The sequence below is a fragment of the Tiliqua scincoides genome, chromosome 2 (assembly GCF_035046505.1).
Source record: "Tiliqua scincoides isolate rTilSci1 chromosome 2, rTilSci1.hap2, whole genome shotgun sequence".
NCBI lineage: Eukaryota > Metazoa > Chordata > Lepidosauria > Squamata > Scincidae > Tiliqua > Tiliqua scincoides.
The window spans coordinates 262,049,468-262,077,325 of record NC_089822.1 but is presented as its reverse complement, the minus strand read 5'-3'; the positions used below and the strand labels follow the sequence as shown (position 1 = coordinate 262,077,325).

At 47.7% G+C, this 27,858-nt stretch overlaps 1 pseudogene; it reads left to right on the top strand.

Annotated features, from left to right (window-relative positions):
* LOC136639132 (zinc finger protein Xfin-like) overlaps positions 1 to 26,971 on the top strand; it is a 42,516-nt pseudogene extending 15,545 nt beyond the window's left edge.
* Positions 26,972 to 27,858: the final 887 nt, after the last annotated feature.

Sequence of the window (27,858 nt, the reverse complement as noted above, 5' to 3'; positions counted from 1 at the left end):
CCAAAGCCCCTGAACATCTCTGTCAAGTTGGGTTCCAGGAGTGGTCATGATGCTAGTTCTTACTTCAAAAGAGAACTTCATCTGTGGGTTCTCAGGCCATGTTCAGGAAGTCTAAATGTTTCCTGATGTTTCACCCCATTATGTGGGGGTTTCTGAAGGGAATGAAAGAACTATACTGACACCCAAAAATTCAGAACAAAGTATCCCATTCAACTGCTCCATGAATCAAAAAACTATAGCATGTTTCCTAGCCAACAGCTCAAAGGAGCCCTAAGCATAGGTGAGACTGAGGGCCAAATCCTATCCATTTTTCCAGCGCTGGTGCAGCTGTGCCAATGGGGCCTGGAGACTTCCTCCAGGTAAGGGAACATTTGTTCCCTTTCCTTAGGGCTGCATTACGGTGGCACCAGCACTGCAAAGTTGGATAGGGTTAGGCCCTTAGGACGCAATCCTAACCCCTTATGTCAGTACTTTCCAGCACTGGCATAGTGGTGCCAATGGGACATGTGCTGCATCCTGCAGTTGGGTGTCACTTACAGAGGCCTCCTCAAAGTAAGGGAATTTTTGTTCCCTTTCCTCAGAGCTTCCTATTGGCTGTGAGACAGAAATTACTATATAGTACAGGTTGAGCCTCATTATTCGCTTGGGTTCCGGTCCAAGCACTCACATGGAAGGCAAAAAACGCACTATAGCAAATCAACTTAAAAAACAAAGTTTCTTTGCTCTGGTGATTTAAAAACAGCCTTGTTCACCTTTGTGTTGTGAGATAAGAGTCATTAAGAAGACAATCCATCAATGGCTCTTCCTCCAAGAGCTTAGAAACGCACCCCTCCCTTCACCAATGCAAAGTGATCACCTTTCTTTCACATGCTCAGGGGGAAGGGAGGGGTCGCCTGGAGAGAGGAGGATTGATGGATTGTCAGCCAGCTGCCCTCTCTCTCTCTCTCTCTCTCTCTCATTAAGGAGGCTATTGTTAAACAACTGTTCAGTTTTTAAACTGATTTTAAAGGGCTGCATTTTTCCCCTTCTCCAGGGATCAGCACATTCCTTCTCATTTGCAGGGGCCATTCATGTTGAGTCAAATCCATGTATATAAAATCTGTGTATAAATAGGCTGGACTTGTATTTCATTTCCAACATGGGAGATGGTGGGATTGAAACCTGCCTGCCTGAGCTCTCTTTCTCTCTCTCTGTCTGATATTCCCATTCCCTATGGCTGCTTTGAGGCTGGAATATTCCAATATCTCAGGTGTCTTTCCTCTCTGGTCTGGTGACCTACAGCCCAACATCTTCCTGAAAGTCCCACCCTGTGCAGACTGAGGAAGGCAGAGCCTCTCCTTCCCTCTGCAGTCTCAAGAGGAAAGGATCAGAAGGGGGCTGGCTAGAGGGAGCCCCTCTGTATTACTCCCTCCAGAGATCCTTGGCAGGTGAGAGTCCCTGCACCAAAATCATCCAGAAGGGGAACAGGAGTGCCAGGTGCAGAGCAGGACCTTCTTGCACCTCTGAGCACAGACTAGAATTTTCTCTCTTAGCAGCCTCACCAGGAGCCCCAAAGAGCCTGTTCTGTGCAGGTACAGGGAGCTTGATCAGGCCCAGACCTCCCCACAAGCACCAGGAGTTCAATCCTGGATTGCTCCAGCAAGGTGGCAAGTCCCAGGGCGGCACTTACTTGTCCCAAGTCAATGTAGCTATTTGATGGTGTAACTGCTGTGAAATCCATGTAGTTGGGTGGCTACATGAAGATGCCTGAGCAGGAGAGAAGACGGCTGCAGGAAGCTGGAGCCACGTTCTCCCTGGGGAGAGCTTGAGAGTTTCCAGCTTCACACCCTTCTCACTTTATCCACCCGACTGCTTTCCTGACCAGCCAGATAGGCGAGGAGGAGGAAGTGTTGGCAAGAGTAGGGGTAGATGATTGTGCAGGGGTGGCAGGTGCATCCTTGCAAGAGTGGCAAATCCTCTTCAGCCGCTCCGGAAAATCTGCAAGAGGGTAACTAGAAAAGAATCCTGCACTTGGCACTGAAATCAGAGAGCCCCTTAAATCAATGGTGGGAAAGTGGTGCATTGAACAGAGGAAAGGAGTAGGTTGTGCACAAGAGACAAGAAGGTCATGGGCAGAATGTGTTAGTGAGTGATGGGCAAGGGGGCTGCAGGGTCCTGGGACTACATTTCCCAGCAGACATTGCTGTGTCCTGGTGCTCTGACCTGGAAAGGAAAGGCCTTGCTGGACAAAGGGAGGATTGGAAGGACTGAGACCCAAAGAGGAAGAGCCTGGGAGGAGGTGTGAGGGCAGCTGAAGACCCAGCATGGCAGGGAGTGGAGGGTTCCCAGTGGCAGAAGGGGGAGGGAAGGGGCTCTGGCCTGGGGCTGCACAGGCTGTACTGGGGAAGTCAGGCAGGGACGTGCCCACAGAACTGCACCGCTGCATGTATTGGACTGGCAATCCAGGTGCCAGCATCAGGCCATATTTAGCCCCCAACCTTACTCTCATGCCCCCCCCACAGTGACTGCCAGCCCCCCATCCTTTCCTACCTCACTCATCTATCCTTCCTAGTCAGGGGGGTGGCTGGGACCCACCAGTGCTGTGCAGAGAGGCAAAAGTCCTGTCCTGCCATCCTCCAGCCAAGACCGACTGCAGTTCTGAAGATGGGCAGCACTGAGCCATGGCTCTGGCCAGATTCCTCTGCTCGTCTGTCCAGTCTCCCTTGCAGCCATCACCACAATGCGGAGAAAGGAATTCAGAGAAGGGCGTCCAGTAGGAAGAATGTATATAAAATAAAAACCTCTTACTGTTCTCCTTTCTCTCCCTGACAGATAGTGGAGAAACAAGATCACGCAAGTCTAACCTTCTGGAGGAGCCAACATGGCTGCTGCTCGTGCCGGCCAGGTAAGAGACAAGAGCAGGGGCAGCCTGGGCATGTGATGAACGCCTTGTTCTCCCACTTTTTTCTGTGTTTTTAGACACTTCTTTGGACATCTCTCCAGAAGCTTCTCTGCAGTCCAAAGGTTTGCTAGGAAATCCTTAGCAAGCAGCCTTTGTCCTTTATTTGGAAACTCCATTATCCCCCTTGGACATGCTCTTTATGGATTTGGTCCTCTATGTGCCTGGAATGCCCCCCTCCCCCGCCCCAGAATTGGCATGCACTTAGCAATTGGGCAGATCCCACCTCTATCTGCTAGGCATTGCAGGCTACTTCATACCTTTGATGAAACCTTTTACTATGCTTGCCAGCCCAGAAGGCTCAGGCATTTCCTCTCATCTTCCATCTACTTTGACCATCCACATTTCATTCCCCATATTTTTTTCATTTAGAGTTTTTATTAAACTAGACCCTTGGTCTGCATGGTGCATGTTCACAGCGGACACAGTTGATTGTAACATCTCTCACTCTGAAGAAGCTCCCGTTAGTTTGATTTTTTTTAAAAAGAACCCTCGGAATCAGTGCCATCTGGGGTTGGTTTTTTTCTCCCCAGGTTGACCACTTCTGCCTGTTCTCTACAGCTTGTGATGGTGGTACCAGATAGAACTAACCCCTGCTAATTGGGTAAGAGGCACTTTTTCAAGTGGATGCTCCTTTTTTAGCAGGGGGAGAGTAACTGTCCCACCTCACCCCAGCACTGTCTGCTGGTATTCATTTGCATCTTTTTAGATTGTGAGCCCTTTTGGGACAGGGAGCCATTTAGTTATTTGATTTTTCTCTGTAAACCGCTTTGTAAACTTTTAGTTGAAAAGCGGTATATAAATACTGTTGTTAATAACAATAACAACAACAATAACAACAACAACAACAACTACCCCATCCCACCTCGAATGGAGTAACAAAAAAGCAGTAATTGAATACTAAGCACTAGGTACTACTTCCTTTGGTGCAGCTTCCTTCATCTGGGAGTTGCTTTATCTGACACAGCAAAGCAGTGACATTTGCAGACTGACTTGATCTGCACAAAGCACAAAACATCTGCAAAAAACACTAAAGCATCCCTGTGGTTGAACTTAACTGACGTTGATTTGATGATGTCACAGAATTACCTTACTGGCGAAGCAGAGCCTACCTGGCCACTCCATTCCATCCCCTCAGCTACACCAGCTGTTTTCATCCACAGCACATTGGTGTGCTGTGAATTGTCTCACATATGCCATGGGCATTTTGGGAAGGGTCTTTTATTGGTAGGGCTGTTGGGAGATGTGAGCCCCCCACTGGCAGCATGGTGCCTTCTGAGTTGTGCAACAAACTGATGGTGTGCCTTGACCATTTTAGTGCCTTTCAGTGTTCCCTGAAATGAAAACGGTTGAAAATTTCTGAAGGGGAGGGGCAGTTTGTCTGTCCAATCAGTAGGCACATGCCAGTCTCCCTAGGAGACATCATCACGTCGGAATATGAGGAATGACTGAATTTGCAAGTATTCAAAGATTCCACAAGACTATGTGAGAGACTGATCTTGGTGTTTCCAAGTAAGGAGAAAGCCTACTGGAGGAACATGTCCCAGCAGCTTCTTATCCTTCTAAGCCAGGGTGTGGCTACTTGGGGTTACAAGTCTGCATAAAATACACAAATATGGCAAATAAGGTCTGCCAGATGGTTGAAGAAAAGAGGTTGTCCACATTCCCCACCTCTTTCTCACACAGCTTTTGCACCAGCAGGAAGCCCATTGGGTTTCTTTACTTGCGGGCACATCCCTTTAGGTACTGCAGGCAGAACCTGGGTTGACCCACTAATAGGGAATCTCTCCTTTTTCTTTCAGAGCCCCATTTCGTTTGCGGATGTTTCTGTGTATTTCAGCAGTGCCGAGTGGGCTCTGCTGGATCAGCAACAAAGGCGCCTGTATGAAGCAGTCCTAATGGACAATTATGAGAATGTGACCTTTGTAGGTAAGGAGGGTCGCTAGGGCTGTAACTGATACACACTCCCAATGGGAAGCTCCATTGTACATTGCTAGGTGGAGTTGTTGGCTTGGCTGCATGACCTGGGCAAGGGGGAAGGGCAGAACAGGAGAGGGACTGCTTGGGGGGGGGGTTTCACCAGATGCCTTTTCCAACAAACCATATCCCCCATGGCCGACTTGGAAGCCTGACTCGAGGTCAGGCCCTGGGTCCCTTTAGGGAGAAGGGCGGGATATAAATAAAGTTTATTATTATTACCAGCAAAAGAGCTGGCTCAGGCTCAAGAAGCCCCATTGAGTAGGCTGGGGCGTTACTTGGGATAAGGTCACGAATACCCCCTTAGTTCAAGGAGACCGCCAGGCCGCTCAATTGCAGCATAGGATGCAAGTGGTGGGTGTTTAGCTGTTCCTTGTGTTAGATGGTATTGTGCCGTAAATGTGTGTCTGAGAAGCACACCCAGTAACAGTCTGTACTGGTACCTGGAGAAGATAGTAATGGACTAAATTTGGGGTAACTAACTGAAACAATAAAGAAAGAGCAAATGTTATTTTGTTCCAGAGATCATTTGGGTTTTGTCCCTTCATGGATAGGGCTACCCTCCTTCTAAAGGAACCAGTCTGCACTTGCTTTTGAACCTGGCTGGCACCTGGAGGCCCAGATGTCATCTGTGGCCTGGATGCAGCTTTGGCTGGTTCATCAGCCACAACAGTTTCTTGAGAACCTGTGACTCAGTAGAAGAAAGCTTCCTATCTCCCCCTAAATGTGAAATTTCCTCTTCTTTACTTTGGATATTCTACTTCATTTATTTTAATGCCCCCCCCCCCCGCATTTTTAATTCATGCTCTTTAGTTGTTGCCTTTATTTCCCCTGGAATTCTTCTACACTGGAGAAAAAAACCATCTGCAGTTAAGGTTGTGTGGGTTTTCTGGGTTCTAGGTCTTATCAGAAAACAAATATGCTGTATGACTTCTCCAGCAAGCTGCGATTTCATCCTTTGATCTTGCATTGCATTTCTCTTCCTTTTTCAGAAGCATCAGTTTGGAACCAGTTTGGAAGAAAGAGGCAGTGGATTTCTTCTTCAAAGGAAAGGACCCACATAGATAAACCCTATAAATGCTCTGTGTGCCGAAAGGGCTTCACTTACAGCTGGAGTCTTTCAGCGCATCAGAGAACTCACACAGGGGAAAAAGCCTATAAATGCCTAGAGTGTGGAAAGAAATACAGTCATAGTGCTGATCTTAGAAAGCATCAGAGAACCCACTCAGTAGAGAATCCATATCAATGCCAGGAGTGTGGAAAGAGCTTCAGTCGGAATGATCATCTTAGAAATCATCAGAGAATCCACACAGGGGAGAAACCTTATACATGCCTGGAGTGTGGAAAGAGCTTTAGTACGAATTGTAATCTCATGACCCATCAGAGAACTCACACAGGGGAGAAGCCCTATATGTGCCTGGAGTGTGGAAAGAGCTTTAGTAAGAATTGTAATCTCATGACCCATCAGAGAACTCACACAGGGGAGAAACCCTATATGTGCCTGGAGTGTGGAAAGAAATTCAGTCAGAGCGCTGATCTTAGAAAGCATCAGGGAACCCACTTAGTGGAGAAACCATATACATGCCAGGCTTGTGGAAAGAGCTTCAGTCGAAATGATCATCTTAGAAATCATCAGAGAACTCACACAGAGGAGAAACGGTATATTTGCCAGGAGTGTGGAAAGAGCTTTAGTAAGAATTATAATCTTATGTTCCATCAGAGAACCCACTCAGTGGAGAAACCATATAAATGCCAGGAGTGTGGAAAGAGCTTCAGTAAGAATGATAATCTTAGAAATCATCAGAGAACTCACACTGGGGAGAAACCCTATACATGCCTGGAGTGTGGAAAGAGCTTCAGTAGGAATTATAGTCTTATGTTCCATCAGAGAACTCACACAGGGGAGAAACCCTATACGTGCCTGGAGTGTGGAAAGAAATTCAGTGGTAGGACTGATCTTAGAAAGCATCAGAGAATCCACACAGGGGAGAAACCCTATACATGCCTGGAGTGTGGAAAGAGCTTCAGTAGGAGTTATAGTCTTATGTTGCATCACAGAACTCACACAGGGGAGAAACCCTATATGTGCCTGGAGTGTGGAAAGAAATTCAGTCTTAGTGCTGATCTTAGAAAGCATCAGAGAATCCACACAGGGGAGAAACCTTATACATGTCAGGAGTGTGGAAAGAGCTTCCGATGTAGGAGCAGCCTTAAAGTTCATCAGGCAAAACACACAGGAGAAAAACGCTCTACTTGCCAGGAGTGTGGGAAGAGCTTCCGTCGGAGTAATTATCTTCGGGTACATCTGAGTACGCATGGAGCATAGGAACCTTCATGACCCAGAAGTGTGGAAAGAGTTTTACTGCTCATTGAAATCATGCTGTGCTTCAAAGAGAATACAGTGTAGAGAATCGGTAGAGATGTTAGCAGGTGGGGAAAGTGTTTCCAAAGTTGAGTTCCTTTCTTGACATCCAAGAATTGATGTTTGAAAAATTCTTGCCCTTTCTCCAGTTTTCTGTTGAAATATATATATGTCGTAAGTTCTCCTTTTTAAAGAAGGTTTGTCATAGAATATTCTGTTACGTTTTCCTTGAAACATAGACTGTGCCTTGCTCTTAGTTTGCCTACCTGGGAGATTTCCAGCAAGCCAAAGTGAAGCTTGCTCAGGGAGATCTTTGATGGGTTGTGGTCTCTTTTTCCAAGTTTCCAACAGCACAATGAAGTGCTCTGTTCTCTGCTTATTCCTCTGAGGTTAATCTCCAAAGCCCCTGAACATTTCTATCAAGTTGGGTTCCTGCAGTGGTCATGATGATAGTTCCTTCAAAAGAGAACTTCATTTGTGAGTTTCAGGCCATGTTCAAGAAGTCTAAATGTTTCCTGATGTTTCACCCCACTATGTGGGGGTTTCTGAAGGGAATTGAAAACTATACTGACACACAAAAATCTCAGAACAATGTATCTCATTCTACTGCCCCATAAACCAAAAAACTGCAGCATGTTTCCTAGCCGACAGCTCAAAGGAGCCCTAAGCATAAGTGAGACTGAGGGCCAAATCCTATCCAATTTTCCAGCGCTGGTGTAGCTGCGCCAATGGGGCCTGGAGACCTCCTCCAGGTAAGGGAACATTTGTTCCCTTTCCTCAGAGCTGCGTTGCGGTGGCACAGCACTGGAAAGTTGGAGAGGGTTAGGGATAGTCCCTTAGTCTTGAAAGCTATGTGTTTAGCCCAGTAGTATTCCTAGGGGAGGCAAAGGGGGGAAATAAAAAGTTGGTTTTAAAGACCCTCTGGAGCAGTGGTTCCCAAGATTTTTCACTTGCATAATCCTGGGCAGCCCATTTGCATAAATTGTACCCCTCATATTAGTCCCGCAAGGCTTTCTAATACTGACCTGCCTTTTTTCACCATTATTCAATTCTTTTTCAAGTACCCTTAAATGTGCTAACAAGTACCTCTGGGGATGCACGTACCCCAATCTGGGAACCACTGCTTGTGGGCCATGATGACTGCGCATGGCCTTCCAAAGCTCTTCTGAGGCCTCTGAAAAGCAGTAAAGACCCACTTCCAGTTTTCAGCCAAAAAACAGCTGGCACTGTGTTTCTAGCCCCGAGCGACACAGGGGGAAGGATCGCCAGTGGTTTAGCCTTTGTTTCTTTCTGTCTCTTTAGAATTCCCAGTACTATTCTAGAGATCTTAACATGCTTGTATTACTCTATTATTCTTAAATAAATCTTTAAACTTCGTAGTAGTGTGTGACAATTGAGTGGAGAAGCCTGGTTCAACTAAATCCAGTCCTGACCTTGTTTTGTTGTTGGCAACCTTCAGTCTCGAAAGACTATGGTATCGCGCTCTGAATGGTGGTTCTGGAACAGTGTCTAGTGTGCCTGAAAAGGCCAATTTGGGAGTGACAATCCCTTCCACACCGGGAGCAAGTGCAGTCTGTCCCTGGTCTGTCTCCCTGGCTATGGGCCTTCCTTCTTTGCCTCTTTGCCTCAGACTGTTGGCCAAGTGTCTCATCAAACTAGGAAAGGCCATGCTGCACAGCCTGCCTCCAAGCGGGCTGCTCAGAGGCCAGGGTTTCCCACCTGTTGAGGTCCACTCCTAAGGCCTTCAGATCCCTCTTGCAGATGTCCTTGTATCACAGCTATGGTCTACCTGTAGGGCGCTTTCCTTGCACGAGTTCTCCATAGAGGAGATCCTTTGGGATCTGGCCATCATCCATTCTCACGACATGACCGAGCCAACGCAGGCGTCTCTGTTTCAGCAGTGCATACATGCTAGGGATTCCAGCACGTTCCAGGACTGTGTTGTTTGGAACTTTGTCCTGCCAGGTGATGCCGAGAATGTGTCAGAGGCAGCGCATGTGGAAAGCGTTCAGTTTCCTCTCCTGTTGTGAGCGAAGAGTCCATGACTCACTGCAGTACAGAAGTGTACTCAGGACGCAAGCTCTGTAGACCTGACCACTAAGGGCGCAATCCTAACCCCTTATGTAAGTGCTTTCCAGTGCTGACATAAGGCAGCTCTGAGGTAGGGGAACAAACATTCCCTTACTTTGAGGAAGCCTCCATGAGTGATACCCAACTGCAGGATGCTGCACATGTCCCATTGGCACCGCTATGCCAGTGCTGGAAAGCACTGACATTAGGCGTTAGGATTGTGCCCTAAGTCACTCTACTGTTTCTTAATCATATTTTCAGAATATGGGAAACCCAATTAGCACAGCTCAGCAGCTCAGAGCTGTTGATGGTGGTGCTGGGAGAGCTGAGGGGCAGATAAAGATCTTCTGCGGGCCACTTGAGTGTCTCAGTGAAAAACCCAGCAGGAGGGAGTAAGTCTGCCTGTTGGCTGAGACAGAAATTACTATACAGTACAGGTTGAGCCTCATTATCAGTTTGGGTTCCAGTCCAAGCACTCACCTGGAAGGCAAAAAATGCACTATAGCAAATCAACTTAAAAAACAAAGTTTCTTTGCTCTGGTGATTTAAAAACAGCCTTGATGACCTTTGTGATGTAAGATAAGAGTCCTTAAGAAGACAATCCATCAATTAGTCCTCCTCCAAGAGCTTAGAAAAGCACTTCACTCAGCCCCTCCCTTCACCAATGCAAAGTGATCACCTTTCTTTCACATGCTCAGGGGGAAGGGAGGGGGTCGCCTGGAGAGAGAAGGATTGATGGATTTTCAGCCAGCTGCCCTTTCTCTATCTCATTAAGGCATCCTTCAGTCTTGGAAGACTATGGTGTCACGCTCTGAATGGTGGTTCTGGAACAGAGTGTCCTCTCCAGTGCCTGAAGCCTGGGTAAAGCAGGTATGGAGGAAAGGCTGTTACCCATGCAGCAAATCCGCCCTCTCCAATCGCTGAAATGGTCCAATGCAAAGGCAGAAGCCAATAAGTTTGGTTCCAGTGGCATCGCAGGAGTTGCCAGAACGTGACTGTGTTCAGCCACGAACTGCCTCAGGGACTCCAGCTCCGGATTTTGCCTCGAGGTTGACTCCTGAAGCCTTTTCCATAACTGGATGTAGCCACAAGGCAGTGGAGGTTTCTCATTAAGGAGGCTATTGTTAAACGACTGTTCAGTTTTTTAAAGGCTGCATTTTTCCCCTTCTCCAGGGATCAGCACATTCCTTCTCATTTGCAGGGGCCATTCGTGTTGAGTCAAATCTGTGTATAAAAAATCTGTGTATAAATAGGCTGGACCTGTATTTCATTTCCAACATGGGAGATGGTGAGATTGAAGCCTGCCTGCGTGGTCATGTGCCACCAGCTGCCCATTTGTTGCTCCTTTTTGACCTATGGAAAGGTATATTTACTGGGCTGCTTCTAACAGGAATGTCAAGGAACAGATCTGACCAGTATTCTTTTTCTCTCCCATTATGTTACTTTTCACACAAGTGCAAGATCCACTCCTCCCCTTTTTCCATGAGCTCTCTCTCTCTCTCTCTCTCTCTCTCTGTCTGACACCCCCATTCCCTATGGCTGCTTTGAGGCTGGAATATTCCAATATCTCAGGTGTCTTTCCTCTCCAGTCTTGTGACCAACAGCCCAACATCTTCCTGAAAGTCCCACCCTGTGCAGACTGAGGAAGGCAGAGCCTCACCTTCCCTCTGCAGTCCCAAGAGGAAAGGATCAGAAGAGGACTGGCTGGAGGGAGCCCCTCTGCATTACTCCCTCCAGAGATCCTTGGCAGGTGAGAGTCCCTGCACCAAAATCATCCAGAAGGGGAACAGGAGTGCCAGGTGCAGAGCAGGACCTTCTTGCACCTCTGAGCACAGAACAGAATTTTCTCTCTTAGCAGCCTCACCAGGAGCCCCAAAGAGCCTGTTCTGTGCAGGCACAGGGAGCTTGATCAGGCCCAGACCTCCCCACAAGCACCGGGAGTACAGTCCTGGATTGCTCCAGCAAGGTGGCAAGTCCCAAGGAGGCACTTCCTTGTCCTAAGTCAATGTAGCTATTTGATAGTGTGACTGCTGTGAAATCCACATAGCTGGGTGGCTGTGAGAGGCTGAGCAGGAGAGAAGATGGCTGAAGGAAGCTGGAGCTGCGTTCTCCCTGGGGACAGCTTGAGAGTTTCCAGCTTCACACTCGGGGGGCTGGATTATTGTGGAGGGGTGGCGGGTGCATCTTTGCAAGAGTGGCAAGCCCTCTTCACCTGCTCCTGAAAACCTGCAAGAGGGTAGCTAGAAAAGAATGCTGCACCTGGCACTGAAATCAGAGAGCCCTTTGCCAGGGTTAAATCAATGGTTGGAAAGTGGTGCAGAGGAAAGGAGCAGTTTGTGCACAAGAGACAAGAAGGTCATGGGCAGAATGTGTTAGTGAGTGATGGGCAAGGGGGCTGCAGGGTCCTGGGACTACATTTCCCAGCAGGCCATGCTGTGACCTGGTGCTCTGACCTGGAAAGGGAAGGGAGGCCTTGCTGGACAAGGCTTGGACAAAGGAGGGAACTGGAAGGACTGAGATCCAGAGAGAAGAACAGCCTGGGAGGAGGTGATTGAGGGCAGCTGAAGACCCAGCATGGCAGGGAGTGGAGGGTTCCCAGTGGCAGAGGGGGGAGGGAAGGGGCTCTGGCCTGGATCTGCGCAGACTGTACTGGGGAAGTCAGGCAGGGAAGCGCCCCCAGGTCTGCACTGCTGCACCTGTTGTACTGGAAACCCGCATCCTGCTCTCTTGTCCCCCCAGCGATTGCCAGCCTCCCTTGCCTTCATAGCCTTCCTAGCCAGGGGTCAGGGGGGTGGCTGGAATCCACAAGTGTTAGCAGAGAGGCAAAGGTCCTGTCCCTCCATTCTCCAGCCAAAACCGACTCTGCATCTGAAGATAGGCGGTACACAGCCATAGTCATGGCCAGATTCCTCCATGAGTCTGGCCAGTCTCCCTTGGAGCCGTCGCCACAATACAGAGCAAGGAATTCAAAGAAGGGCGTCCAGCAGGAAGAATGAATATAAAATGGAAAACCTCTTACTGTTCTCCTCCTTCCTCTCCCTTACAGAAAGCAGAGAAACAAGACCACGCCAGACCTGCCATCAGGTCCTTGGGGAGGAGCCACCATGGCTGCTGCACATCCAGGCCAGGTAAGAAATAAGAGCAGGGGGCAGTGGGGTGTTTGATGTGTGATGTTCTCCCACTGTTTTTTGTCAATGCTCCAGAAGCCTCTCTGCAGCCCAATCTTTGCTGTGAAATCTTTATCAAGTGGCCTTGTTGGGTTTGGCTGCTTCCCTCCTGCCCTGACTTAACTGGAGAGGCTGGGGGAGGGTCCCCAGACTGGCAGCAAAAGCCGCAGGAGGAGGAGAGGCTGCCTGGACCCTGGGCATGCCCACTCAGCTGCCTGTTCCACCAAACACAAGGGAAAGAAGGGAGGCAGGGATCACAGCTCCAGGCCCCTTTAAGGCTCTTACAAAGGAAGTGGGAGGGAGGAAGGGTGGAGCAGAGTGGGCTTCATAAGGCAAGGTGTGGAGCAGTTCCTGCTGCCCCACTGGTGAACACCACCCTCAAGAGACAGGGAGGGGGTGAAGGGTGTTGTAACCACCTCCCTCTCCTCACCCAGCTGCGACACTCTCCTCCACCCTTTGTTAGGCGTCCTCTCCCTTGCTGGGAAGGCCTGGGAGGCAGCGAACAAAGCTCCACAGAGGACAACCATCCTGTCCCCACACAAAGCCCGACAGGCCTTTATTTGGAAACTCCATTATCCCCCATGGACTTGCTGTTTGTGGATTTGATTTCTGCATCAGACAGGAATGGCTCTCTCCCCCCCCCCCCACTCAGAATTCACCTGCACTTAGCAAGTGGGCAGATCCCACCTCCATCTGCTGTGCAGTACCGGTAACTGCATACCCTTGATGAAACCTTTTGCTATGCTTGCCAGCACAGAAGGCTCAGTCACCCTCCATCTACTTGCACTAACCAAGTTTCATTCCTGTATTTTTCATTTAGACTTTTTAGTGAATTGGGTCCTTGGTCTGCATGCTCCAGGTTCACAGCCAATACAGTGGATAGTGGCATCTCTGATCCTGCAGATGCTACTGTGAGCTTGATTTTTGATAAGAAGCCCTGGGACTCCGTGCTCTCTGAGGAGGGCTTTTCCCACATTAACCACCTCTGCCTGTTCGCTGCATTCTGCTATGGTAGCTGCAGATCTCTCCCATTCTGCTGCTGTAAATGGAAAGCAGGGTGTTTCACATGCACACTAACTGCTAGGCGCAGCTTCCCTTGATCAGGCTTCCTTCATCCAGTAGTTGGTTTCTCTTGACATAGGGCTTGTCAGAGAAGGTGCAGGGAGAAGTCGGTCTGTCTGAAGGAAGTAGGAGATAGTGGTTAGAGCACAGGCACCTCTTCCTGTTCTCTGCTTTCCCTTTTTCCTGCATCAGCAGCTGAATGGGAAGGGAAGTTGGTGATTCCTGTGTGCCACAACCATCACAGGTTAAAAAGATCAGGCATCCGGGGTTTAACTGGGACCCCCACCCCAGAATGTACAGAACCCCAAAGTTTCTCATTTAAAATGAAGACAGTAATGTGAGAGCCATAAGACATGACTACCCTCTACTTTACCCGTGAATATGGACTAGGCAGGAAAGAGGCAGAAAAGGAAGTTACCAAAATGGAGAAATATATGACGGAAAAGTAGGCAGGGACTGCCAGATGGCAGGAAAAAAGAGGCTGTGCCCATTCCCCACCCTTTCTCACACAGCTTTTGCTCCATCAGGAAGAACATTGGGTTTCTTTACTTGCGGGCACATCCCTTTAGGTACTGCGGGAAGAACCTGGGTTGACCCACTAATAGGGAATCTCTCCTTTTTCCTTCAGAGCGCCATTTCGTTTGCGGACGTTTCTGTGTATTTCAGCAGTGCCGAGTGGGCTCTGCTGGATCAGCAACAAAGGCGCCTGTATGAAGCAGTCCTAATGGACAATTATGAGAATGTGACCTTTGTAGGTAAGGAGGGTCGCTAGGGCTGTAACTGATACATACTCCAAATGGGAAACTCCATTGTACATTGCTGAGTGGAGTTGGTTGCATGACCTGGGCAAGGGGGAAGGGCAGAACAGGAGAGGGACTGCTTGAGAGGGGGGTGGGATCACCAGATGCCTTTTCCACCAAACCATATCCCCCATGGCCGACTTGGAAGCCTGACTCGAGGTCAGGCCCTGGGTCCCTTTAGGGAGAAGGGCGGGATATAAATAAAGTTTATTATTATTACCAGCAAAAGAGCTGGCTCAGGCTCAAGAAGCCCCATTGAGTAGGCTGGGGCGTTACTTGGGGTAAGGTCACGAACGCCCCCTTACTCCAAGGAGACCTCCAGGCTGCTCAATTGCAGCATAGGATGCAAGTGGTGGGTGTTTAGCTGCTCCTTGTGTTAGATGGTATTGGGCCGTACATGTGTGTCTGAAAAGCACACCCAGTAACAGTCTGTACTGGTACCTGGAGAAGATAGTAATGGACTAGATGTCTGGTAAGTAACTGAAACAATCAAGAAAGAGCAACGGTTATTTTGTTCCAGAGGTCATTTGAGTTTTGTCCCTTCATGGATAGGGCTACCCTCCTTCTAAAGGAACCAGTCTGCACTTGCTTTTGAACCTGGCTGGCACCTGGAGGCCCAGATGTCATCTGTGGCCTGGATACAGCTTTGGCTGGTTCATCAGCCACAACAGTTTCTTGAGAACCTGTGACTCAGTACAAGAAAGCTTTCTATCTCCCCCTAAATGTGAAATTTCCTCTTCTTTACATTGGATATCTACTTTATTTATTTTAATGCGCCCCCCCCCCCCCATTTTTAATTCATGCTCTTTAGTTGTTGCCTTTATTTCCCCTGGGATTCTTCTACACTGGAGAATAAAACTACCTGCAGTTACAGGTTGTGTGGGTTTTCTGGGTTCTAGCTCTTATCAGAAAACAAATATGCCTTATGTCTTCTCCAGCTAGCTGCAATTTCTTCCTTTGATCTTGCATTTCTCTTTGTATTTCAGAAGCATCAGTTTGGAACCAGATTGGAAGAAAGAGGCAGTGGATTTCTTCTTCAAAGGAAAGGACCCACATAGATAAACCCTATAAATGCTCTGTGTGCAGAAAGGGCTTCACTTACAGCTGGAGTCTTTCAGCGCATCAGAGAACTCACACAGGGGAGAAAGCCTATAAATGCCTAGAGTGTGGAAAGAAATACAGTCAGAGCGCTGATCTTAAAAAGCATCAGAGAACCCACTCAGTGGAGAAACCATATAAATGTCAGGAGTGTGGAAAGAGCTTCAGTAGGAATGATCATCTCAGAAATCATCAGAGAACTCACACAGGGGAGAAACCTTATACATGCCGGGAGTGTGGAAAGAGCTTTAGTAAGAGTTGTAATCTTATGATCCATCAGAGAACTCACACAGGGGAGAAACCCTTTACGTGCCTGGAGTGTGGAAAGAAATTCAGTCAAAGTGCTGATCTTAGAAAGCATCAGAGAACCCACTCAGGGGAAAAACCTTATACATGCACGGAGTGTGGAAGGAGCTTCAGTAGGAAGGATAGACTCAGAAATCATCAGAGAACTCACACAGGGGAGAAACTGTATATTTGCCCAGAGTGTGGAAAGAGCTTTGTTCAGAGTTATAAGCTTATGATCCATCAGAGAATCCACACAGGGCAGAAACCTTATACATGCCAGGAGTGTGGAAAGAGCTTCAAGTGTAGGAGCAAACTTAAAGCGCATCAGACAGTACACACTGGAGAAAAACCCTTTACATGCCTGGAGTGTGGAAAAAGCTTTAGGATGAGTGGTCATCTTACAAGCCATCAGAGAATTCACACAGGGGAGAAACCTTTTACATGCCTGGAGTGTGGAATGAGTTTCAGATTCGGCAGCAACCTTCAATATCATCAGACAAAACACACAGGAGAAAAAAGCTCCACTTGCCAGGAGTGTGGAAAGAGCTTCAGTCGCAATGATCATCTTAGAAGTCATCAGAGAACTCACACTGGGGAGAAACCCTATACATGCCTGGAGTGTGGAAAGAGCTTTAGTAGGAGTTATAGTCTTATGTTCCATCAGAGAACTCACACAGGGGAGAAACCCTATACATGCCTGGAGTGTGGAAAGAAATTCAGTCTTAGTGCTGATCTTAGAAAGCATCAGAGAATCCACACAGGGGAGAAACCTTATACATGCCAGGAGTGTGGAAAGAGGTTTCGCTGTAGGAGCAGCCTTTTAGTTCATCAGACAATACACACAGGAGAAAAACCCTATAAGTGCCTGGAGTGTGGCAAAAGCTTTAGGGTGAGTGGTGATCTTACAAGCCATCAGAGGATTCACACAGGGGAGAAACCTTTTGCATGCCTGGAGTGTGGAATGAGCTTCAGATTCAGCAGCAACCTTCTAGATCATAAGGCAAAACACACAGGAGAAAAACGCTCTACTTGCCAGGAGTGTGGGAAGAGCTTCCGTCGGAGTAATTATCTTCGGGTACATATGAAAACGCATGGAGCATAGGAACCTTAATGACCCAGAATTGTGAAAAGAGTTTTACTGCTCATTGAAATCATGCTGTGCTTCAAAGAGAATACAGTGTAGAGCAGGGGTGCCCAAACCCCTGGGGCCATTTGCCGCCCTCGAGGGCTCTCAATGCGGCCTTCAGGGAGCCCCCAGTCTCCAATGATCCTCTGGCCCTCCGGAGATTTGTTGGAGCCTGCACTGGCACAATGCAGCTGCTCTCAGCATGAGGGTGACTGTTTGACCTCTTACGTTAGCTGTGGGATGAGGGCTTCCTCCACTGCTTGTTGTTTCACGTCTGTAGCGGCAGCAAAGGAACGGCTGGCCTTGCTTTGTGCAAGGCCTTTAATAGGCCTCGAGCTATTGCAAGACCTTCATTCATTCATATAAGTTCATCTTTAATATATTCATTTATGTAAATTTATTGAAGTTTTAAATGTAAATTAATTCTCCCCCCAGCCCCCGACACTGTGTCAGAGAGATGATGTGGCCCTCTTGCCAAAAACTTTGGAAACCCCTGGTGTAGAGAGTTGGTAGAGATGTTAGCAGGTGGGGGGAAGTGTTTTCAAAGTTGAGTTCCTTTCTTGTCATCCAGGAATTGATGTCTGAAAAATTATTGCTCTTTGTCCAGTTTTCTGTTGAAATATATATATGTAGTAAGTTCTCCTTTTAAAAGAAGGTTTGTTAAAGAATGTTCTGTTACGTTTTCCTTGAAACATAGACTGTGCCTTGCCCTTAGTTTGCCTACCTGGGAGATCTCCAGCAAGCCAAAGTGAAGCTTTCTCAGGGAGATCTTTGATGGGTTGTGATCTCTTTCTCCAAGTTTCCAGCAGCAAGATTAAGTGCTCTGCTCTGTGCTTATTCCTCTGAGGTTAATCTCCAAAGTCCCTGAACATTTCTATCAAGTGGGGTTCCAGCAGTAGTCATGATGATAGTTCCTACTTTAAAAGAGAACTTCATTTGTGGGTTCTCAGGCCATGTTCAACTGTACTTACACCCAAAAAGCACAGAACAAAGTATCCCATTGTACTGCCCCATGAACCAAAAAACTGTAGCATGTTTCCTAACCAACTGCTCAAAGGAGCCCTAAGCATAAGTGAGATTGAGGGCCAAATCCTATCCAATTTTCCAGCGCTGGTGCAGCTGTGCCAGTGAGGCCTGGAGGCCTCCTCTAGGTAAGGGAACATTTGTTCCCTTTCCTCAGAGCTGCATTGCAGTCGCACCAGCACTGGAAAGTTGGAGAGGGTTAGGGTTAGGCCGTTAGTCTTGAAAGCTATGTGTTTAGCCCAGCAGCATCCCTAGGGGAGGCAAGGAGGAAACAAAAAGTGGGGTTTAAAGACCCTCTAGAGCAGTGGTGCCTAAGATTTTTCACTTGCATACTCTTTGGCAGCCCATTTTCATAAATTATATCCCTCCTATTAGTCCTGCAAGGCTTTCTGATACAGTCCTGCCTTGTCCACAATTATTCAATTCTTTTTCAAGTACCCCTGAATGTGCTAGCAAGTACCCCTGGAATGCACATACCCTAGATTAGGAACCACTGCTCTAGAGCAGAGATGCCCAAACCCCGGCCCTGGGGCCATTTGTGGCCCTTGAGGATTCCCAATGCGGCCCTCAGGGAGCCTCTAGTCTCCAATGAGCCTCTGGCCCTCTGGAGACTTGCTGGGGCCCACACTGGTCTGACGCAAGTGCTCTCAGTGTGAGGGCGACTGTTTGACCTCTCGTGAGCTGTGGGATGAGGGCTCCCTCCACTGCTTGCTGCTTTGCATATGTGATGCAGCAGTGGCAGTGAAGGAAAGGCCAGCCTTGCTTTGTGCAAGGCCTTTTATAGGCCTTGAGTTATTGCAAGACCTTCATTCATTCATATAAGTTCCATCTCTAATATATTCATTTATGTAAATTTATTCAAATTTTAAATGTAAATTATTTTCTTCCCTGGCCCCCAACACAGTGTCAGAAAGATGATGTGACCCTCCTGCCAAAAACTTTGGACACCCCTGCTCTAGAGGCTTGAGCGAGCCTTGGGAGGGTCAGGCTGACTGTGCATGGCCTTCCAAAGGTCTTCTGAGGCCTCTGAAAAGCATTAGAGTCACTTCCAGTTTTCAGCCAAAAAGTGGCTGGCACCCTATCGTTCTAGCCCCAAGCGGCACAGGGGAAGGATCGCCAGTGGCGTAGCGTGAAATCGGTATGGACTAGTGCAATGGAGGGCTGTGTAGGCTTTGCTCATAGGGCAGAGCGAAACGTCTAGTAAGGGTGAGCAAAAGTCTGTGGTGTAAGACAGTGGATGATTCTACAGCTTGGAAAGAGATGCTCTGTATAGACTTTGGCTTCTGCTAATGTATTTATTTATTAGATTTATATTCCACCTTTCTCCTTGAAGGGCACTGTCACAAACACCCTCTTTCCCCAAACACCTGTCCAGTTTAAACTGACTCCATCTTGGTTTCAGAGTCAAGCAGGACTCCCTGAAGTAAAAAGGGATGAGATTTTGCTGGCTCCCGAGGAAAGGCCCCCTCTATGGTTGATTAAATCTGGGTGCTTGAGGTCTGACAAAGGATAGCTAGCAAGATCAAGTCCTGCCTGAATGTTAAATTGAATTACAGTGGCCCAAATGGGTAGTTCCTTTTCAGACTCTAGGCCAGGAAGTCCTTCCACCTGAGATAACACACCCTGCCACACCATTGTTCAGTAGAAACTTCCTGGTTGGGCGGTCAAGCTCTTTTCTGACTCTTATCAAGCCCAGGAAGCCCAAAATGCATCACCCAAGAAGCTCTCCAAACTCCTTTGTCCTGCAGATATTGTGTTGGCAAGAGCAGATATTCCTTTGTAAAAAGTCATATAACTTCCCTGCTCTGGAAGCAGATTAGAACTAGGTAGGATAAGGACAGACAGATCTAGTCAACACAAGACACAAGAAGAGAAGAGAGAGCAAGATCAAGACAACAGAACAAGGCAGAGCAACAAAAGAAAATATTTCTTTACTCAGCGTGTGGTTGGTCTGTGGAACTCCTTGCCACAGGATGTGGTGCTGGTGTCTACCCTAGACGCCTTTAAAAGGGGATTGGACAAGTTTCTGGAGGAAAAATCCATTACGGGGTACAAGCCATGACGTGTATGCACAACCTCCTGATTTTAGAAATGGGCTATGTCAGAATGCCAATGCAAGGGAGGGCACCAGGATGAGGTCTCTTGTTATCTGGTGTGCTCCCTGGGGTATTTGGTGGGCCGCTGTGAGATACAGGAAGCTGGACTAGATGGGCCTATGGCCTGATCCAGTGGGGCTGTTCTTATGTTCTTAACTACAATTCCCAGGAGGCCTTGCAGGTCTCTTGTTATCTGGTGTGCTCCCTGGGGCATTTGATGGGCCGCTGTGAGATACAGGAAGCTGGACTAGATGGGCCTATGGCCTGATCCAGTGGGGCTGTTCTTATGTTCTTAACTACAATTCCCAGGAGGCCTTGCAGGTCTCTTGTTATCTGGTGTGCTCCCTGGGGCATTTGATGGGCCGCTGTGAGATACAGGAAGCTGGACTAGATGGGCCTATGGCCTGATCCAGTGGGGCTGTTCTTATGTTCAAGACCCAAGACACAGGAAAAGAGAGTTTTTGTTAACTCCAGAAGTAGTGGACCAGTACAGCCTGGCATTTCACTTTGGAAGAACCTGGGAACTTGGCAGCACTGCCTTGCTGTTCAAGAAGGACTTCACACTCAAGCAAACCAGCAGACTAGGATAGGTGATTTCCCCCCCCCCTTTTTTTGATTTCTCTCTCTTTCTCTCATTCTCTTCCCCCAAAAGATTCTTTAATAAACTCCATCTTCTTTGAAAAGCTCTGTCTTGTGGTCACTGTTAGCCTAACTGTGGAGGCAGTTTGAGATTGGTTGCACTGTTCATCCATGTCAACGATCCCAAATCATGTCACACTGCTAGATCTGACCTCTTGCTTGCTAATGTCCCCAATTTTAGTTATGTGCGCATGACACGTGTAGGTCACACGTGTACATGTGAAGGAACAGTGTTGGCAAGAGCACCCAAGGCGGCCTCAAGCCTCACCCGGAGCCCCAAAGAGCCTGGTCTGTGCGGTTATAAGGAGCTTGATCAGGCCCTGACCTCCCCACAAGCACCGGGAGTTCAATCCTGGATTGCTCCAGCAAGGTGGCAAGTCCCAGGGCGGCACTTACTTGTCCCAAGTCAATGTAGCCTTTTTAATGGTGTAACTGCTGTGAGATCCATGTAGTTGGGTGGCTACATGAAGCTGCCTGAGTAGGAGAGAAGACGGTTGAAGGGAACTGGAGCCAAGTTCTCCCTGGGGAGAGCTTGAGAGTTTCCAGTTTCACACCCCTGACTGCTTTCCCGACCAGCCAGATAGGCGAGGAGGAGGAAGAGTTGGCAAGGGTGGGGGGGCTGGATTATTGTGGAGGGGTGGTGGGTGCATTTCTGCAAGAGTCTCAAACCCTCTTCAGCCACTCCTGAAAACCTGCAAGAGGGTAACTAGAAAAGGATCCTGCACCTGGCACTGAAATCAGAGAGCCCCTTAAATCAATGGTTGGAAAGTGGTGCAGAGGAAAGGAGCAGTTTGTGCACAAGAGACAAGAAGGTCATGGGCAGAATGTGTTAGTGAGTGATGGGCAAGGGGGCTGCAGGGTTCTGGGACTACATTTCCCAGCAGGCCATGCTGTGACCTGGTGCTCTGACCTGGAAAGGGAAGGGAGTTGTTGCTGGACAAGGCTTGGACAAAGGAGGGGACTGGAAGGACTGAGATCCAGAGAGAGAGAAGAACAGCCAGGGAGGAGGTGCTTGAGGGCAGCTGAAGACCCAGCAAGGCAGGGAGTGGGGGGTTCCCAGTGGCAGAGGGGGGAGGGAAGGGGCTCTGGCCTGGGGCTGCACAGGCTGTCCTGGGGATGTCAGGCAGGGAAGCGCCCCCAGGTCTGCACTGCTGCACCTGCTGGACTGGCAGCCTGAGGTGCCTGCATAAGGGCCATATTTAGGACCCCCCATCCTGCTCTCTTGTCCCCCCAGCGATTGCCAGCCTCCCTTGCCTTCATAGCCTTCCTAGCCAGGGGTCAGGGGGGTGGCTGGAATCCACAAGTGTTAGCAGAGAGGCAAAGGTCCTGTCCCTCCATCCTCCAGCCAAGACCGACTCTGCATCTGAAGATAGGCGGTACACAGCCATAGTCATGGCCAGATTCCTCCATGAGTCTGGCCAGTCTCCCTTGGAGCCGTCACCACAATACAGAGAATGGAATTCAAAGAAGGGCGTCCAGCAGGAAGAATGAATATAAAATAGAAAACCTCTTATTGTTCTCCTCCTTTCTCTCCCTTACAGAAAGCAGAGAAACAAGACCACGCCAGCCCAACCATCACGTCCTTGTGGAGGAGCCAACATGGCTGCTGCTCATCCAGGCCAGGTAAGAGACAAGAGCAGGGGATAGTTGGATGTGTGATGAAAGCCTTGTTCTCTCGCTATATTTCTGTGTTTTTAGACACTTTTTCTGTCAAGAAGCCTCTCTGCAGCCCAAAGGTTTGCTGGGAAGTCCTTAACAAGTGGCCTTTATGTGGAAATTCCATTATCCCCCATGGACTTGCTGTTTGTGGATTTGGTTCTTCCATCTGGCAGGAATGACTCTCCCCCCCAATTTGGAATTCATCTGCACATACCAAGTGCACAGATCCCACCTCCATCTGCTGTGCAGTACCAATTACTGCATACCCTTGATGAAACCTTTTGCTGTGCTTTCCAGCCCAGAAGGCTCAGGCGTTTTTTGTCACCCTCCATCTACTTGCACTAACCAAGTTTCATTCCTATATTTTTCATTTAGACTTTTTAGTGAATTGGGTCCTTGGTCTGCGTGGTCCACGTTCACAATACAGTGGATAGTGGCATCTTTGATCCTGCAGATGCTACTGTGAGCTTGATTTTTGATAAGTACCCCTGGGACTCAGTGCTCTCTGAGGAGGACTTTTCCCAGATTGACCACCTCTGCCTGTTCGCTGCATTCTGCTACGGTAGCTGCAGATCTCTCCCATTCCGCTGCTGTAAATGGAAAGCAGGGTGTTTCACATGCACACTAACTGCTAGGTGCAGCTTCCCTTGATCAGGCTTCCTTCATCCAGTAGTTGGTTTCTCTTGACATAGGGCTTGTCAGAGAAGGTGCAGGGAGAAGTTGGTCTGTCTGAAGGAAGTAGGAGATAGTGGTTAGAGCACAGGCACCTCTTCCTGTTTTCTGCTTTCCCTTTTTCCTGCATCAGCAGCTGAATGGGAAGGGAAGTTGGTGATTCCTGTGTGCCACAACCATCACAGGTTAAAAAGATCAGGCATCCGGGGTTTAACTGGGACCCCCACCCCAGAATGTACAGAACCCCAAAGTTTCTCATTTAAAATGAAGACAGTAATGTGAGAGGCATAAGACATGACTACCCTCTACTTTACCCGTGAATATGGACTAGGCAGGAAAGAGGCAGAAAAGGAAGTTACCAAAACGGAGAAATATATGACGGAAAAGTAGGCAGGGACTGCCAGATGGCAGGAAAAAAGAGGCTGTGCCCATTCCCCACCCTTTCTCACACAGCTTTTGCTCCATCAGGAAAAACATTGGGTTTCTTTACTTGCGGGCACATCCTTTTAGGTACTGCAGGCAGAACCTGGGTTGACCCACTAATAGGGAATCTCTCCTTTTTCTTCCAGAGCCCCATTTCGTTTGCGGACGTTTCTGTGTATTTCAGCAGTGCCGAGTGGGCTCTGCTGGATCAGCAACAAAGGCGCCTGTATGAAGCAGTCCTAATGGACAACTATGAGAATGTGACCTTTGTAGGTAAGGAGGATCCCTTGACCCATAATTGATACATGCCCCAAGTGGGAAAGCTCCATTGGATTTTGCCAGGTGGATGGCCCCACATCCTACCTTTGTGCCCAAGCACAGATCTGGGGTGTCTTAATAAGAAGCCTCAGAGTGAGGACATTGTACCATAAACTGCCTGGAAGGCTTTGGAAATCCTGTTCCATATTTCAAGATGTGGAAGAGGTGGGCATAACTTGAAAGGCACTTTCTGCTGTATCTGGGCTCTCCTTGTATTTGCCAGGAAGTGCCTGATAGGGAAACACCATAAGAATTCCTGCATACATTGTGAAGTGCGAGATCAGATGGGGGAACAGCAGGGGACAGTTTTCTCTGGGTGCATTTGGAATTTCCACATGTATATATAAGGTGCAGGGATGAAATATAGCTTTCCTTGAGGAAGAGGTTGGAATAGAAGTACAAAAGTACAAAAGACTAGGAACCACGGCAATGGCCATCCATATAGGATCCTGGGAATTGTAGTTTGTGGAAGGCTCTGAGAAGTCTGTGCCTGAGATGATTACTCCTTCACATCGAATGTGTGATGAACAAGGATGGGGTTCCGAACTCTGAATCATGGCTTTGGAACTGTATTGTTAGCAAAAAGCTTCATTTCACGCAGGCCTAGAGAAATGCTTCACACTTCCTTGCTTCCTCACTTGAATCTTTTCTCCTCTCCTCCTTCCCACAGCAGCAAATCCCTGGTTCTTTAGCCCTGGTTCCTCCTGGGTAACCGTTTCTCCACGCACCTCTGTGCTTCCCTTCTGAGGTTTTCTTTCTCTCCTTCTCTGTACTGAGCAACCACTTATGTTTGGCATGAAACCCTTAGGATGGCTAAGAAACACTGAATTGCTTATTGATTTTGATTCCCTTGCCCTACCTTTGAAACACTATCCCCACAATAAAAGTGTATGTGTCGCGCCTTCACACTCGCCATCCTCATCCTTCTGAACCATTCACCTTTGCCATTTGCCACTGCATAGTGCCCCAGCTCACAAAATGGATATGCCCCATGCGCTCATCTAAATGTGTATCTGAAAAGCACACCCAGTAACACTCTGTACTTGTACCTGGAGGAGATAGTGATGGACTAAATTTGGGGCAGCTAATTGAAACTGAATCAAAACAAAGCACAGGTTCTTTTGTTCTGGAGAAGAGGTCATTTGGGAAGAGAGTTTTGTCCCTTCATGGATGGGGTTGCCCTCCCTCTTAAGGAACCAGTCTACACTTGCTTTTGAACCTGGCTGGCACCTGGAGGTCCAGATCTCATCTGTGGCCTGGATACAGCTTTGGCTGGTTGATCAGCCACAGCGGTTTCTTAAGAACCTGTGACTCAGGTAAAACAAAGCTTCCTATCTCCCCTAAACCTGAAATTTCCTATTCATAACTTTGGACATTATACTTCATTTCTTTATTCCCCCCCCCCATTTTTGATTCTTGCTTTTCATTTATTTTCTTTCTCTGAGATTGAAGACCTCTAAAGAAAAAAAACAACGCAGTATTTATGAAGCCACTTACAGATACCGGTTGCTGTGGGTTTTCTGGGTTCTAGCTCTTATCAGAAAACAAACATGCTGTGTGATTTCCCCAGCTAGCTGCCATTTCTTCTTGTGTTCTTGCATTGCATTTCTCTTCATATTTCAGAAACTTCAATTTGGAACCAGATTGGAAGAAAGAGGCAGCAGATTTCTTCTTCAAAGGAAAGTGCCCATATAGAGAAACCCTATAAATGCTTTGTGTGTGGAAAGAGCTTCCTTTACAGCAGCAGACTTACGGCCCATCAAAGAACTCACATGGGAGAGAAGCCTTATACATGCCAGGAGTGCGGAACAAGATTCAGTAGGAGACATATACTTGTGATCCATCAGAGAATCCACACAGGGGAGAAACCTTATATTTGCCAGGAGTGTGGAAAGAGCTTCACTCGAAATGATAAACTTAAAAATCATCAGAGAATTCATGGAGGGGACAAATCCTTTACATACCTGAAGTGTGGAAGGAGCTTCAGTTACAGTGGTAAACGTACAATCCATCAGAGGACCCTTAGACGTAAGAAATCTTATCGTTGCCTAGAGTGCGGAAAGAGCTTCCTTCGGGGTGGAGATCTTAGGAGACATAAGAGAACCCACACAGGGGAGAAACCTTATACATGTCAGGAGTGTGGAAAGAGCTTCACTCGAAAAGATAAACTTAAAAATCATCAGAGAATTTGTGCAGGGAACAAATCCTGTACATACCTGGAGTGTGGAAGGAGCTTCAGTTACAGTGGTGAACGTACAATCCATCAGAGGACCCTTAGACGTAAGAAATCTTATCGTTGCCTAGAGTGTGGAAAGAGCTTCCTTCGGGGTGGAGATCTTAGGAGGCATAAGAGAACCCACACAGGGGAGAAACCTTATACATGTCAGGAGTGTGGAAAAAGCTTCATTCGGAGCGATAGACTGAGAGATCATCAGAGAATTCACATGGGAGAAAAACCCTATACGTGCCTGGAGTGTGGAGAGAGCTTCAGTAACAGTGGTGATCTTGGAAACCATCAGAGAACTCACTCAGGAGAGAAACCTTATACATGTCAAGAGTGTGGAAAGGCATACAGATGCAGCAGGAGCCTTAGATCCCATCGCAAAACCCATACGGAGGAGAAACAATATTCATGCAAGGAGTGTGGAAAGAGCTTCCACTGCAGCGGCAACCTTAAAGCTCATCAAACAACACACACAGGGGAAAAAGCTTATACATGCTCCTATTGTGGAAAGAGCTTTAGTACAGGTGGTAAACTTATGCTCCATCAGAGAACCCACACAGGGGAGAAACCCTATAAATGCCAGGAGTGTGGAAAGAGCTTCAATCGGAATGATAAACTCAGAGATCATCACAGGACTCACACAGGGGAGAAACCCTATACATGCAGGGAGTGCGGTAAGAGCTTTAGGAAGAGTGCCAATCTTATGGTCCATCAGATAACCCACAAAGAGGAGAAACCCTATACATGCCAGGAATGTGGAAAGGGCTTCACTCGGAGCTGTGACCTTACTACCCATCATAGATCTCACACAGGAGAAAAACCATATACGTGCCAGGAGTGTGGAAAGAGTTTCAGTCGGAAAGATAAACTTACATGTCATCAGAGAACTCACACAGGCGAGAGACCATATATATGCCAAGAGTGTGGAAAGAGCTTCAATCTGAATGACAAACTTAGACGTCATCAGAGAACCCACACAGAGGAGAAACCTTATACATGCCAGGAGTGTGGAAAGAGCTTCAGCTGTAGCAGCAACCTTATAGGTCATCAGACAATACACACAGGAGAAAAACCCTACACATGCCCTGAGTGTGGAAAGAGCTTTAGAATGAGTGGTAGTCTTATGATCCATCGGAGAACCCACACAGGGGAGAAGCCATATACATGCCAGGCGTGTGGAAAGAGTTTCAGATCCAACAGCAACCTTATTGATCATCGGACAATACACACTGGAGAAAAACCCTATTCGTGCAAAGAGTGTGGCAAGAGCTTCCGTCGGAATAATTATCTTAAGAGTCATCTGAGAACCCATGGAGAACAGGAACCTTAAATGTCCCAAGATTGTGGAAAGAGTTTTGCTGCTCACTGGAATTGTACTGTGCATAAAAGAGAACACAGTGTAGAGAAATGGTCGAAGTGCTAGCAAGTAAGGGGAATTGAGTTCCTTTCTTCACATCCAAGAATTGATGTTTGAAAAGTTCTTGGTGTCTCTCCAGTTAATAATACATATCTAAAATTTCCCCAATTATGCCATGGTAGCATCATGTCTAGTATGTTAAAAATAAAATGTTGAAATAAATGTGGACCCGCCTGAAATTGGTTCATGACTCACCTCCTGGGTCCCAACCCACAGTTTGAGAAACACCATCCTAGCGTAAACTCCACCCAGCCAGATTGCTGCTATCAGTGAACAACCAGAAGCAGAGGTAGTTCAGGTTTCAAACAAAAATGCTTCTAGTAATAGAATCCTTTACTGGCATGTAAAACCAACAAATCTGCAACTATATACATTTGGTCAGCCAGGAAGCAGATCAACTTCTCGATCGCATAGCTCAGTGACCTGCTACAGGAAGGTTGCCACAGTATCGGTTATTTCCGCAGAAGAATCATTTCGGATGTAGCTTATTCTTGCCATA